Raw genomic sequence first — 13,752 nt, forward strand, 5'->3', positions numbered from 1 at the left:
ATCGGAAAGCTCGAAGGGCGACCGAGCCGCGAGAGAGACTTTCCACTCCCGGGGAGGAGTGCGGACGGGGTGCCTAGGGCTCCAGGTACGGGCAATTGCTTCTCTGACTTCGGGTGCGGAGATTTAACGTTTGGAATTGAGGCTCCTCAACGGCTCCTCTCGAGCTGGGCCTCGACCTGAAGGGCACCTCCGCCCTGAAGCTTTGGTAAGTTCTTCTTAGGGATATGGACTCACCTCGTTGGGGCTCTGGAAGCAGGTTTTACGGGGGATCTCGCATTCTAGTGGCTTCCGTTCCTTACTGCGCGGCGCTGACCCTTCACAGACTTCTGTCGCCAGCTCAGACGGCTTTCCTGAGCTCCGAGGGCCAACTGCCCAGAAGACACACACCTTCAATAGGTTGGTCTAATGTTAATGTACTTTTTAACTATCTCACGTTCATCTCCGGGCCTGCTCCTTGTCTCCTGTATTCCTTGCATAGGTGAACGGCATCATCCACCACGCAGCCCTGACGACCCGAAAACTTAATATCATTTTAAAGTCTTTTTCCTTCTCCTTGCCAATCCAGTTGCTTACTAGGTTCTCTTGGAGGGGTGTGGGGGGGAGGGGGACGTATTGCGGTAGAACACGCAAAGCACATTCAGAATGCTGAATAGTCGTCACCTCTGCTGTATCTTAAACTACATTCTTTTGCATGTGGATAGCGTTTTCCCATCGATGTTGGTTAAAATGACCGTCCTTTCCCATTGAATGGGCTTCGGCACCTTTGTTGAAAATCAACTGACTGTATACGTAAGGTTTTATTTCTGGGCTCACTATTCTATTACATTGAACTATATTTCTGTCTCTATGCTAGTAACGTAATGTTTTAATTGCTGTACCTTTATAGTAAATTTTGAAGTATAAGTATTCCAATTTTATTCTTTTTAGAGATTGTTTTAGTTGGCTATGGCTTTGAAATTCCATGTACATTTGAGGATCAGCTTTTACATTTCTCAAAAAAAAGTCTTGTAATTTTGATAGAGATTGTGTTGAATCTATAGATCACTTTTGGTAGTATAAACAGCTTCATTTTAAGTCTTCCGGTCTGTGAATACAGGATTACTTGTCCATACTTAGCTCTTTCAGCAATGTTTCCTAGTTTTCAGGGTATTTAATTCTTTTTGATACCATTATAAGTGGATTTGCTTTCTTAATTTCTTTCCGTATTTGTTGCTTGCTGGTGTATAGAAACATCTGGTTTTTGTACGTTGACCTTGTACTTTGAAACTTTGCTGAACTTGTTAGCTCTATTAACTTTCTTGTGGATTCTTTGGGATTTTCTCTATTCATGATTATATTGTCTAGGAATAGAGGTAATTTCACCTCTTCCTTTCCATTTTGAATGCCTTTTTTCCCCACCCCTCCCCCCTCCCTATCTATAGCTCTTAGAATTTCCAGTATAATGTTGAATAGCATCAGAGAAAGTTATTCATGATGTTAAGGGGGGAAGCTAAACTACTGAGTATTGTTAGCTGTGGGTTTCTCACAAGTACCTTTACCATGTTGAGGAATTTTCCCTCTATTAACTAGTTGGCTGAGAGATCTTATGAAAAGGGGTTGTAATCTGTCAAGTGCCTTTGAGTCACTTGTGTCAGTTGAGGTGATCATGAGTTTTTTCCCCTCATATTTGAAAACTCTGATATATTACATTGATTGATTTTATGTTGAACCTCCCTTGCATTCCCTTTTATTCCTGGGATAAATCTTGGTTGTATGAATAATCTTTTTAATATGCTGTTGGGGGTGGGGAGAATGTACTATGTGAACTGGGAAAAAATGTGTATTCTGTTACTGTCGTGTAGATCTTTATATGTTGGTTAGGTGTAGTTGATTTATTGTGATGTTCAGGTTCTCTCTTTCCTTATTTATCTTATGCATGTTGTTCTATTCATTATTGAAAGTGGGGTGTCGAAGTTTCAACTACTCTTCATTCTACAGAACTCTTCATTCCTCCCTTAAATCTGTTCATTTTTTCTTTATATATTTTGATGGTCTGTTACTAGGTGTGTAAATATTTACAATTTTTGTATCATCTTGCATAATCAAACCCTTTGTTAATATGCAATGTCCTTATTTGTCTTTTGTAACCTTTTTTTTTAGAAAAGATTTTATTTATTTTTAGAGAGAAGGAAAGGGAAGGGAAAAGAGAGAGAAACATCAGTGTATAGTTGCCTCTCTTGCTCCCCCTACTGGGGACCTGGCCTGCCACCCAGTCATGTGCCTAGGACTGGGAATCAGACCGGTGAGCCTTTGGTTTTCAGGCTGGCACTCAATCCACTGAACTACACCAGCCAGAGCTCTTTTTTTAAAAATTTAAAATCTGTTTTGTATTATCTTAGTATAACTATCCTTAGGTTACTATTTGCATTGAATATGTTTGTTTTTATCCTTGCACTTTCCAGCTATTAATGTCTTTTTGGACCTAAAGTGAGTCTCTTCTAAACTGCATATAGTTGGATCATTTTTTTTTCTCTTCTGCTCATCTCTGTCTTTTGATCCGAGAGTTTTAGCAATTTGCATTTAAAGTAATTACTGATAAGGAAGGACTTCTTTCTGCCATTTTGCAATTCGTTGTGCCTTCATTTTTTTTACTACTACCTTTTTCTGTGTTTATTTAGTTTTTTTGTGGTGAAATGTTTTGATTCACCTGTCATTCCCTTCTGTGATTTTCTAGAGATATTTTCTTTGTGGTTGCCATGAGAATTGTTAACAGCCAAAAGTGATAACGATCCTGTGGAATTGATATCAACTTCAGTACAATACAAAAAACTCCTGTATAGCTTAGTCCCCTTTTCCTGTTATTGATGTTAGAGAATACATCTTTAAACATTCTGAGTCCATTAATATAGATTAATATTTTTATGCATTTGTATTTTAAGTAATGGAGAAAATAAAAAAATGGACTTAACCATAGTTACAGAATACTTGCTTTTATGATTATTTGTGTATTAATCTTGAAAGAAGAGCTTTATTTTTTCATATGGCTTCTACTTACTGGCAATTGTCTTTTCATCTCAACCTAAGCATTCCCCTTAGCATTTTTTTTAAAATTAATTTTTTAAAAGATTTTATTTATTTATTTTTAGAGAGGGAAGGGAGGGAGAAAGAGGGAAAGAGAAACATCAATGTGCGGTTGCTGGGGGCCATGGCCTGCAACCCAGGCATGTGTGCTGACTGGGAATCGAACCTGCAATACTTTGGTTCGCAGCCCGTGCTCAATCCACTGAGCTACACCAGCCAGGCCCATTAGCATTTTTGAAGGGCAGGTTCAGTGGTAACTTATGGTAAGAAATTCCCTTGGCTTTTTTTTTTTAACTATGCAATTTGTTAATTTCTCCCTCATTTTGAGGGACAGTTTTGCTGGATATAGAATTCTTTGTCAACGGTTTTTTCTTTCAGCATTTTGAATATTATCAACCTACTGTTTTCTCACTTCCAAGGTGTAGGATGAGAAATTGGTTGACTATTTTATGGAGGATTCCTTGTATGTGACTAAGTAGTTCCCTTTTACTGCTTTCACAATTCTTTTCATTAGCTTTCTACAGTTTGATAATTATTCCTCCTCCTTCTTTTCTCTTCTCCTAGGACTCCCACAGATCCCTATGCCTCTGTTCATGTTTCTTTCTTTTTTTTCTGTTCCTCAGATGGCGTAGGAAGCGCAATGAACTCATCTCTCAACCTAGACAACAATTGTCCTGGCAGAAACTGAAGTAACTGTTTTGGAACTCTGGAGTCTACTTGGAAACTTCCATATTCCAGGGAACGCTGGTTGGTAAATTAGGTTAATTTCAGTCAGTGTCAGCCTTCAGTGTGATAGCACCTATCTATCTCCTACACCTCCAACCCATGGCAGGCAGTCATGTTTACATTCAAAGGCGCTTGCTGGAGCCAGGATGGGAAATAACAACCTTGTTCCCTAAATACTGGATTTCTGTGTTATGATTGCTGATTTCTGCTTTTCAGTTCTGAGGGGCAGGCACAGAGGCTGGCTGTTATTGTTTCAAAGTAAGTGTATTAGCTTCCAGGAGATTTAAAAGAGCATAACTGTTTTGCTTGTGTGGAATTTTTTCTTTTATTTCATTTGGGAGCCAGATGTTTAAGGATTAGGACATTCAAAAGCAACCACTTAATGGGGGAAATTGGAGGCCAGGGAAAGAGGCAGGCTTAGTAAAAACCAAGATGGGTTTTTCAGAACCTATCTATAGGTATCTTGGCTTTCAGAAGATATCTATATAAAAACATAGATTCACGTGGACGAGAACAAATTCCTTTGTTTAGTTGAGCTGACTTGCCACCTTCATGTTGGAGCTAGAAGAACTGAGCCTCCAGGAGGATGAGAACCTCGAGGGAGCAGACAGACCACCTCATCAACGCCTGCAGTCTCAGAGCTTAAAGGCAAAGAGCAGAACGAAGCAATCTCCAGTCCTCTACAAAGACAGTCGTGACCTCAAAGGGTTCCGGGGATTCCCTTTAGAACACTAAACAAGACCGTCAGTCAACTGCTGATAGCTGCGATAAGTAAGGGTATGGAGAAACTGATGGATCCAGATACTCCAACAGGGGTGGAGGAGTGGTTGACTGGGGAGTTCATTGAGCATAGAACAGTGGAGGATCCTATCCTGACAAAGCTCGGGTCCCTGGAGTCATCAGTTAATGCATTGTCTGCATTTGTTGGACAGGTCTTGGAAAAGCAAAGAGAATTGGAGTCTCTTGCTGCTGAGAAAGATATTCAGGCATTGAATGACAAGGTATCCAAGTTTGAATCAGACCTCAAAATAATTGGAAAGACATTGGAGCTTGTTCTTGAGAAGTTAATCTATGTCCATGCCATGTCGCCATTCACAATCCCATATCCCAGATGTGACCCACAACTAGTATTGCTTCAAGTGCTCCCAGATGCTGGAGCACCACAGTATCCTACTGCTGAGCTTACTGTGGCTGCTGCATCATACTCTGCCAGTTAATCCTTGATTCAAAAAAAAAAAAAAAGGTACTTGGTTTTCACTTAAGGCTGACCCTGATCTCTGGCACAGACACCCTTAACATTTTTTTTTTTAAGAAAGAAATTGGGTATAAAGCATATCCTTGGGAAGGGGAAGAATCTGACTTCTAGAGCTACATTTCAGATATTCAAGTTTCAATAGGAATTGCAAGGGCATACAAAGAAGCTGGAAAGTATGGCGTATTTAAAGGAATAAAACAAATCAATAGAAACCATTTCCTAAAAATATTTATTTATTTATTTATTTATTTATTTATTTATAGAGAGAGGGGAAGGGAAGGAGAAAGAGAGGAAGAGAAACATCAGTGTGTGTTTGCTTCTCATGTATCCCCAACTGGGGACCTGGCTCACAACCCAGGCATGTGCCCTGACTGAGAATCGAACTGGCAACCCTTTGGTTCATAAGCCCGCACTCAATCCACTGAGCTATATCAGCCAGGGGAATAGAAACCATCTTTGAGAAAGCCCAGGTGTCAGATTTACTAGACAAAGACTTTAAAACTATAATTAAAGAGACAGAAATTATTAAAAAGAAAAAAGTGAAATCTGTAGTTGAAAAGTTTAACAGAAATTTAAAAAACTGTTAGAGGAGATAGAAATCAGATAGGAGGGAGAAGAAAGAAGCAATGAACTTGAGGATATTTTTTTTAATAGCCTTCAAAACTTGTTCCTTTTTTCCATTTTCTTTTCCACTGGTTGAAGCCTTTCTGATATTAGACAGCCTTCAAACTGTTTTATATACACCCCCATCCCCTACCCCCATTCTGCTTTCTGTACTTCTACCAGAATGATGTCTTGAAGGACCCAAATATGATGTTGGCACTGCCCTTACAAACCTCTAAGAGCATCCATCTGTCAATAGATTGAACTTCATTTTCCTTATTTTAGCATTCAGTGACCTTCCCGTTCTGACTCCAGCTTGCCACGGCACTTTCAGACCATTCCTATATTCCGCTCACACACCCTAACCATATGTTCTAAGGCACGAAGCTACATGCTGTAAAACATTGAGCATATTTGGCCCTGGTCAGTGTGGCTCGGGTGGTTGGAGTGTCATCCCGTGCACCAAAAGGTTGTGGGTTAGATGTTAGATTCCCTGGTTGGGGCACCTACCTAGGTTGCATGTTTTGTTCCTGGTTGAGGCACGTGAGGGAGACAGTCACATCAGTGTTTATCTTTCTCTCCCTTTCTCTAAAATCAGTGAATGTACCCTTGGGCAAGGATTCAAAAAAAGTAGAGCATATTTGTAAATCAAAATTAGTTTTCTGTAATTGGTGAAAATATTAAGATAATACGGCATTGGTGGGCATTGAAATACTCTTTTAAAGTCTATTTAAAAAGTGGACTCCCAGATAAAAACAATATGTATGTCATCACTAAACTAGTAGTTACACCACTATTGGCATTGTATCTAATGTAATGGAACATGGGATGTAACATATCATGTGATATGTGCTATCCCAAAATACACTTTAATCCACTGAGCCTTGAGATATAACTGGGAGTCATATCTTAAGTAAATTCATGGTCTAGAGGAACAAACTCAGTGCCCTCTTGAGTAAGCAATTATTTAGTTCCAGAAGGTGGAAAATTCATGCCTAAAGTGGTCTAATCTCTTTAATAAGGCAGTATCTTTTAATTTTTTTCTTAAAAAATTTTTTAAAATTCATTTTAGAGAGAGAGAGGAAGGGGAAGTGAGACAGAGGGAGGGAGGGAGGGAAGGAAGGAACATTTAGTTATTGTTTCACCTATGTATGCATTCATTGGTTATTCCTTGTAGTTGCCCTGACCAGGAATTGAATCCACATCCTGTGACCTTACCATATTGGGACAATTCTCTAACCAACTGAGCTACCTGGCCAGGGCTAGTTTTTTTTTTTAAGTGCTAGATCAAAAAATACTTAGGAACGTAACAACCAGATGCAATGTGTGGCCCTAGATTTGATATACTAACTTGGGAAAAGTAGCTGTTAAAAAATGTATTGCAGGCAACAGAAAATGTGAATATAGTTAGGTATTAAATGAAAGCAAAATTTACCGAAATGTCACATTTTGGAAAGCCAGCAGTAAAAATATTGCTAAGTTGATAGAAAATTTGAGTATGATCTAGGAATTAGATGAGGGAAATTTACTGAAATGACATACTGTTTTTTGAATAAAGTAGGTTTCTATGCTGTGTGATCTTGTTTTGAAAAACATGTCAACACACAAAGGATATATATTAAAGTATTAACATTGGTGGTGGGAATGTGATGTTCTTGTTTTTTATTTTAGCTTGTCTGTATTTTTCATTTTTCTCTAAGGGATACTGCACTGGTTCTGTAATAAAATTGGTTTAAAAATTTATGGTAAGATTTGCATATTGGGGTGTACATATGAATCAAGAAATACACGAATGTATGTATGGTTAGCAAAATACTAAAAGGGGTTTGCTCATGGTGTCAGGAGTTCGTGGCATTTTATTTTCTTACTAGTACTATATCATTTGTGTACTTTTAAATGGGTGTGTGTTATTATAAGTGTATGAGGAGAGAAGGAACAAAACAATTTTCCTGAGGGAGTTCAGCAAGTCTATTGTAATAGACAAGTCACAAAGAAGACTTAACAGAACAACTCTGGTTGCTTTGGATGCAATATCCACAGGATTGAGCCACTCATCAGGAAAAGAACATAGACTATATGAACTAATAAAGGAAAAGAGTAAGGAAAAGGTTGTAGAATTACTTTATACATTACCAAGACTTAAATAGCATTTTCAGTAATCATGGTTTTTATTTACGACTGTATGGTATATTTACTCAGGAAAGAGACTTTAAAATTCATTACATTGCCTTTGTTCTATATACCACATTTTGAATGTTTTGTAAATAAAATCCCAGCCAAATTTTTGAGTAACACTGAGACAACCTCGTTCATTTCTGTGCTATATTCTGTCTCTCAAATCTCAAGGCAGTTTTATTGTAGCCAGTGACTCTTGGACTTGAGAGTCAGTTCTTCTAGACTGAATTCTTTAACTTCGGCTGCACTCCTTAGTAAAACGAGAACAATCATATTCTCACGTTTGTAGTAAAGCCAAGTCAGATACTCAGGACTCCTCACAATCCTTGGCACATCTTGTGCAGCTTCAATAAAAGCCAGGTAAGTTGAGGAACGCTAACTCTGTTAAGTGCTGCTTTTTTAAAGCACTGAACATGAAACATGAAAAGTGAGCAAGGAATCCCTAGCGTAGTACCTAAGACTCAACAGGTGCCACCCAGCTCGCTCGCCGCCCTCACCCCCAGCCTTGTTTTCAGTCCCCGGTGCCATCTCGTAGCCACTACCTGCCCAAGCCCAACCACTGACTGAGCTCGGCGTTACGACTGTCTCCCAGCGCAGACTGCGCGCAGGCGCAGATTCCTGTCGCGGACTAAAAGCCCAGGTTGGGCTTCCAGGAGAGGAAGTACGCCCTCATCGGCTCTCGTTGGGCCAATGGGACAGTGCCGCTGAGCCGCGGCCCTGTAAAATGGGGCAGGAGGCGGGCGGAGGGCGGAAGAAGCTGCGCTCACGTGAGCAGGGGGCGGGGAGGACGGGGGCTGGGCGGCTGGGCGGCTAGGGAGGCCCAGGCGACGGAGCCTCCGGGAAGGCGGGCGGCGTAGGAGACGGCGGGTCGGGTAGGGACGCATTTTCTCTCATCCTTCTCCCACTTTACTTCCACCAAGCTCGGGGGGAACTCTGAACGCCTCTGCCAGGAGCCAAGCTGTGTGCTCATCCCGCGAGGCTGGGCCGGCGAGACTGCGTTCATCTCGGTTGATGAGCCGGGTTGTGAGGGGAGCTGTGATTGGGGGGTGGGGGAGGGAGAGCTGCGGCAGAGGGGAGAGGGCGCATGCGCAGGTAGGAAGGCTCCCGGAGCCCCTGCCCAAACCGGTTCCCCCTGTCTTGGGTGGGTGTCTGTCTTCCTGAGTCTTGCACTTGGCGCCAGCCCTTCTGGGTTCCCAGCAAAGCTGGTGTGTCTTTTTTGACTTGACTGTTTTGCGGTAGGTCCTATGTGGGAATCTGGCCATTCCGTCCGCCTCAGTTTCTCCCTGTTGCCCGCTGGGCCTGTGTCTGATTTCTGCTGGCTTCGTGCTCGGCCTGCCTTACTGGGCTGCGCCTAATTTGAAAGACTTGCTTTCATTTAGTGTGGATCTGCCTTCTTGTGTTGGCCTTGCCATTTCGTTTTCCCCGCCTTCTGTTAAGTTGTCCCCAGCATCCCACTGGCCCCACCTTCTTTAAATATCTGCTCCCAATACCTCCTTGGTGTGCCTTCATTCTCAGCAACCTTCGGGGTTTTAGGTGTTGAGCCAGAGGGATAACCCGACTTCCAGGAGTTCGCTGTCCATCGCCTCATAGTACTTTGTTCCATAACATTCAGACTGTTACCATCTGCACCTGCTTTTAACAGGCGTCTCCATACTAGGGTTACTTGGGGATTCCTTTATCTTGAAAGCAAAAATGTTCTCCGTTAGTTCAAAATCCTGTTCCGATTTGAGTATGAGATCTTTTAGTTTCTGCCACTTTTATCAATGGGAAAAACTGTCAGGGACAGGTTTCAAAATTCATTTGATAATTTTCATTGCAATAAACACCTGTAATCACATATGTGTAACTCGAGTAATGAGTCCGGAGCGTGCGTGCCTGTGTGTTTCCAGCTGCTTTGTTTATTTAGGAAGTAAAAAACAATGGAGGGTGAATTGAACTGTGTCGCATTAAACTGATGTTTGAAAAGTAGTTGAGAAAAGCTTAAGAGCCAAGGAAGTGCACATTCAAGTTTTTTTGTTGTTTTTTTTTTTTAACAAAGGACCTGTTGGCCTTAGTCCAAGTGTGTGGAGAGTGCTGCTTTATGTATATAGAAGGCTTTTAAATTGGGTTTACTAAAACTGCAATGAACAGAAGAGAAAATTGTTTATGATCTTTCTTTGTAGGCTTAGTTTGCATTAGTAAAATTTCAATCCGTATTGATTTGTATGTATCGGTAATATTTAAAATTCACAAGTAGCTTTTATAGAATTTATCAACACAAATTGGTGATTAAAATGGAACTGTTGTTATTTTTAGTACACTTCCTTTTTGTTGTTTTAGTTGTATAATTCAGTTTACAGTTAATTAACTCGTTGGCGTTAAGGTATATATTTGTCTGAATAGTTAACTTATCTGCTATATATGCATTTTGGCATAGTGTTCTCCTAGCAGTTTAAAGGTTCTTTAATGAGACTGTAAAAGTGAAGACACCTGCTTCCTATCTGTTTTCGCTGCAAATTGAAAGAAGTGTTTGCACGTTAGCTACTTGAGGGGGACATGATTTTCCACAAATATATCTCAGCTTTACAGCCTGGATTCTTTTAAAGAAGTCATTGTCTTTTAGTGAATACGTTTCCAGCTGAAATAAATCGAACATTGAAGGTCTCATCATTTCACAGTAATTGTTTTAACAAGTGGCCTTTGACTACAGGCTTCAGAAAACAATTTATTTTAAATTGGTGCTACTGTTGAGTGTACCAAGATTCTGACATAGGCTGCTCGTAATGTTATCTTTGTAGTTTTCAATATAATCTCGTACCATTAACCTTCTCAAGCATGTGGAATAAATGAATATAAAACTCATCTTTCTTGGAGATAGAACTCAAATATTAAAGAAGTGATAATTTAATCAAAATACATAAAGCGGAGTTGGGCATGGCATTTGGGTGCTTTGTGTGTAACTGCCTTGTTTTATTGGATTTTTGTAGTTATATCCCAAAGAAAGAAAATCCAAGACTAAGGACTCATGTTTATTGGTTTATATGGGGAAAAAAGTGTAACAGCTGTTTCTTTTTGCAATAATTTGGTTACCTTGCTCTATCCCTCCCATCCTCCCAGTTTTCTGATGATCTTCACATCATTATTCCTTAGAAAACTTGGTGAGTCAAAAACCATGACCAGATAGACATTTAAACTTGTGCATGAAAGAGTGCATTGTAAGCACTCTTGTTGACCCTAACAGTCATGTTTCTCTTTGTGTGCAAAGACTGGTCTGACCAAATACAGCAGTTTGGTCAGACAAGTCTTTGAACACTTAAAGTCATGAACACTTTATAGAATTTAGCCTGTGAAGTTTTTCTCTTTCCAGAGCAACCCTGATACTCTGAAGTAGTCAACAGTGAGAACTTTTTGAAGATTGTTCTATCATAGTCGAGTTCTATAAGGCCTAACCTTCCCCCTGCCCCAAACCCTTTTTCTATGGCTCAGTAAATAGTTAAACTTATTTTTAAGTTCATGCATGATATTAAATAGCATATATTACCTTAGCTCTAAAACATGAGAAGTATATATTAAATATATGGTTATGCTGCTGACTTTGGAGGTTTGAGTCTAAGAGTTAATAAATGAATGTATCCCCAGTTAAGGTTGCATCAGCTTTTATGTTATAAATCACTACTCTCTAGGATCTGTTAATCTTTGCGGTAATAAATTTTTCTCCATATTAAATTGTGGCATTTCTTATGGTACAATTAGCAAGTTAGTTCCTGTGGTAACTTTAATAAAATGTTATTTCTTAAAACTAATTGGACTATTTCTAAACATCTTTTTCCCATTTTCCAATATTTAAAGATTTTATTTATTTTTAGAGAGGGGAAGGGGGGACAGGAAGAGAAACTTTGATGTGTGCTAGAGAAGCATCTGTCAGTTCTCGCACACCCGCAACTGGGGACTTGGCCCACAACCCAAGCACGTGCTCTGACCGGGAATTGAACCGACGACCTTTCCGTTCTTAGGCCAGCACTCAATCTGCTGAGCCACAACACCCAGGGCCCATTTCCCAATATTCATACATTTTGATAATTATCACCATCAGCCTGTGGTTATAACCTTGTTTTCCATTTTCTGAGGATGACCTTTGTAACAGAAAAAGAAATTGATATGTAGAATCTTTCTTTGGGGACATATTGTAAATATCATCAAGGGTATTAAGAAACAGCATTCAAGGCTAAATTGGATTAAATGTTGGGCATTTGTATACTACTACTGAAGAGCCTTGAGTTAATTGTTTTAATGTTTGTACTATAGTGGTAATAAACTCCCATGTGCTGTTGAAGTATTACGATAAATGGATTCCTGCAATGTAAGAGTAGGAACATGTCACATAAATCCCTTTTGCTGTGATACACGATTGTCTAAATAGACCTGCTGATATATTTGCAGAAGGGAAATGGTTATATCTTTATTGTTTCTCAGCAGAAAACTTTTTGCTTTTGGTAGTAAAAAATCTTTTTAGATAGGATTAAACACACCTGTGAAACTTAATTAAATATTTGATTTTTAAAAAATATTTTATTTATTTTTAGAGAGAGGGTAAGGCAGGGAGGAAGAGAGGGAAGAAGAATGAAAGAGAGACATTGAAGTGTTGCCTCTCACACCCAACTGGGAACCTGGGCTATGACCCAGTCATGTGCAATGACCAGAAATTGAACCAATGACATTTTGGTTTGCAGGCCAGCACTTGATCCACTGAGCCATACCAACCAGGGCTCCCTCTTTTTTTTTTTTTTAATGTTACATAGTGCCTGTATCAGTGCTGTTAAGGTGCTCAGAAAATGTTTATTGGTTGCCCACACTTAGCATATATCTCACCATCCTTGTGTAACCGTGAGCCACCTTTCCCCCCCCCCCCCCCCCCCCGCTTTTTTTAAGATTTTATTTGTTTTTAGAGAGAGGGAGAGAAACATGGATGTGCCAGAGATACATCAACCGGTTGCCTCCCACACGCCCCCAACTGTGGGCCTGGCCTGCGACCCAGGAATGTTCCCTGACCGGGAATTGAACTGGTGACCTTTTGGTTCACAGGCCTGCACTCAATCCACTGAGCCATACCAGCCAGGGTGACTGGGGCCTCATTGTATCAGAAAGTGCAGAAGACATGTGTCCTCTGCCAACCATTTCTAGTTTGCTTATATACATTCCCCTGAAAATCAGAGGTCATAGTAAGGAGAACCCATATTTACTGCATTTATCTTAGGCTTCGGTCATCTGTCGAATAATTTGCTTGCATGACATTAAGTTTCCATAGTTTAAGGAGAAATGAATAATATTAATGTTTCAGATCTAAGTGTGGACAGGTAGAAGATACTCAAAGTCAGGGGGTTCAAACTCATTTTCACCAGAGGCCGCATCAGCCTCGAGGTTGCCTTCAAAGGGCCTCATGTAATTTTAGGACTGTATAAATGTAACTACTCCTTAACTAGGGTCAAGGAGCTTGGCGCTGCTGCTGGATAGAAACGAGGTGCCGAGCTGGATAAAATAATGGTGAAGGGCTGGATTCGGCCTGCGGGCCTTATGTTTGCCACTCGTGCTCCAAGTGAAATAGATTCATTTTCTTCACTGTGGATGAGAAGAAACCTTTGACTAATTTTCTAAAAGGAGGAAAATGTTTTTCCTCCATGTTTTTGGATGATCCTGCAGTGCCTAAAAATATTCATATTTTTATATTTGTAAAATACTAATGTGAATTATTACTATGCTTTACAAATCCATTGCAGAAAAAGTAAAGACACGGTTACTTTTAAAAATCTATGTACTAGCAGCCCTGGCTGGCGTAGCTCAGTGGATTGAGCGCGGGCTGGGAACCAAAGTGTCCCAGGTTCGATTCCCAGCCAGGGTACATTCCTGGGTTGCAGGCCATAACCCCCAGCAACTGCACATTGATGTTTCTCTCTCTC

At 40.2% G+C, this 13,752-nt stretch overlaps 1 protein-coding gene across 3 annotated transcripts in view; it reads left to right on the top strand.

Annotated features, from left to right (window-relative positions):
* Nucleotides 1-48: 48 nt before the first annotated feature.
* The window catches only part of RABGAP1 (RAB GTPase activating protein 1), a 152,649-nt gene continuing 138,945 nt past the window's right edge, over nt 49-13,752 (top strand). The window contains exons 1-3 of one of the 3 annotated variants that reach the window (XM_036022181.1): nt 49-205; nt 3,684-3,807; nt 8,412-8,586. The gene's annotated coding sequence lies outside the window, so the exon portion shown is untranslated. The other 2 variants (XM_036022182.1, XM_028508729.2) reach the window with 2 other exon arrangements.

Source organism: Phyllostomus discolor, chromosome 3 (genome assembly GCF_004126475.2).
Source record: "Phyllostomus discolor isolate MPI-MPIP mPhyDis1 chromosome 3, mPhyDis1.pri.v3, whole genome shotgun sequence".
Lineage (NCBI taxonomy): Eukaryota > Metazoa > Chordata > Mammalia > Chiroptera > Phyllostomidae > Phyllostomus > Phyllostomus discolor.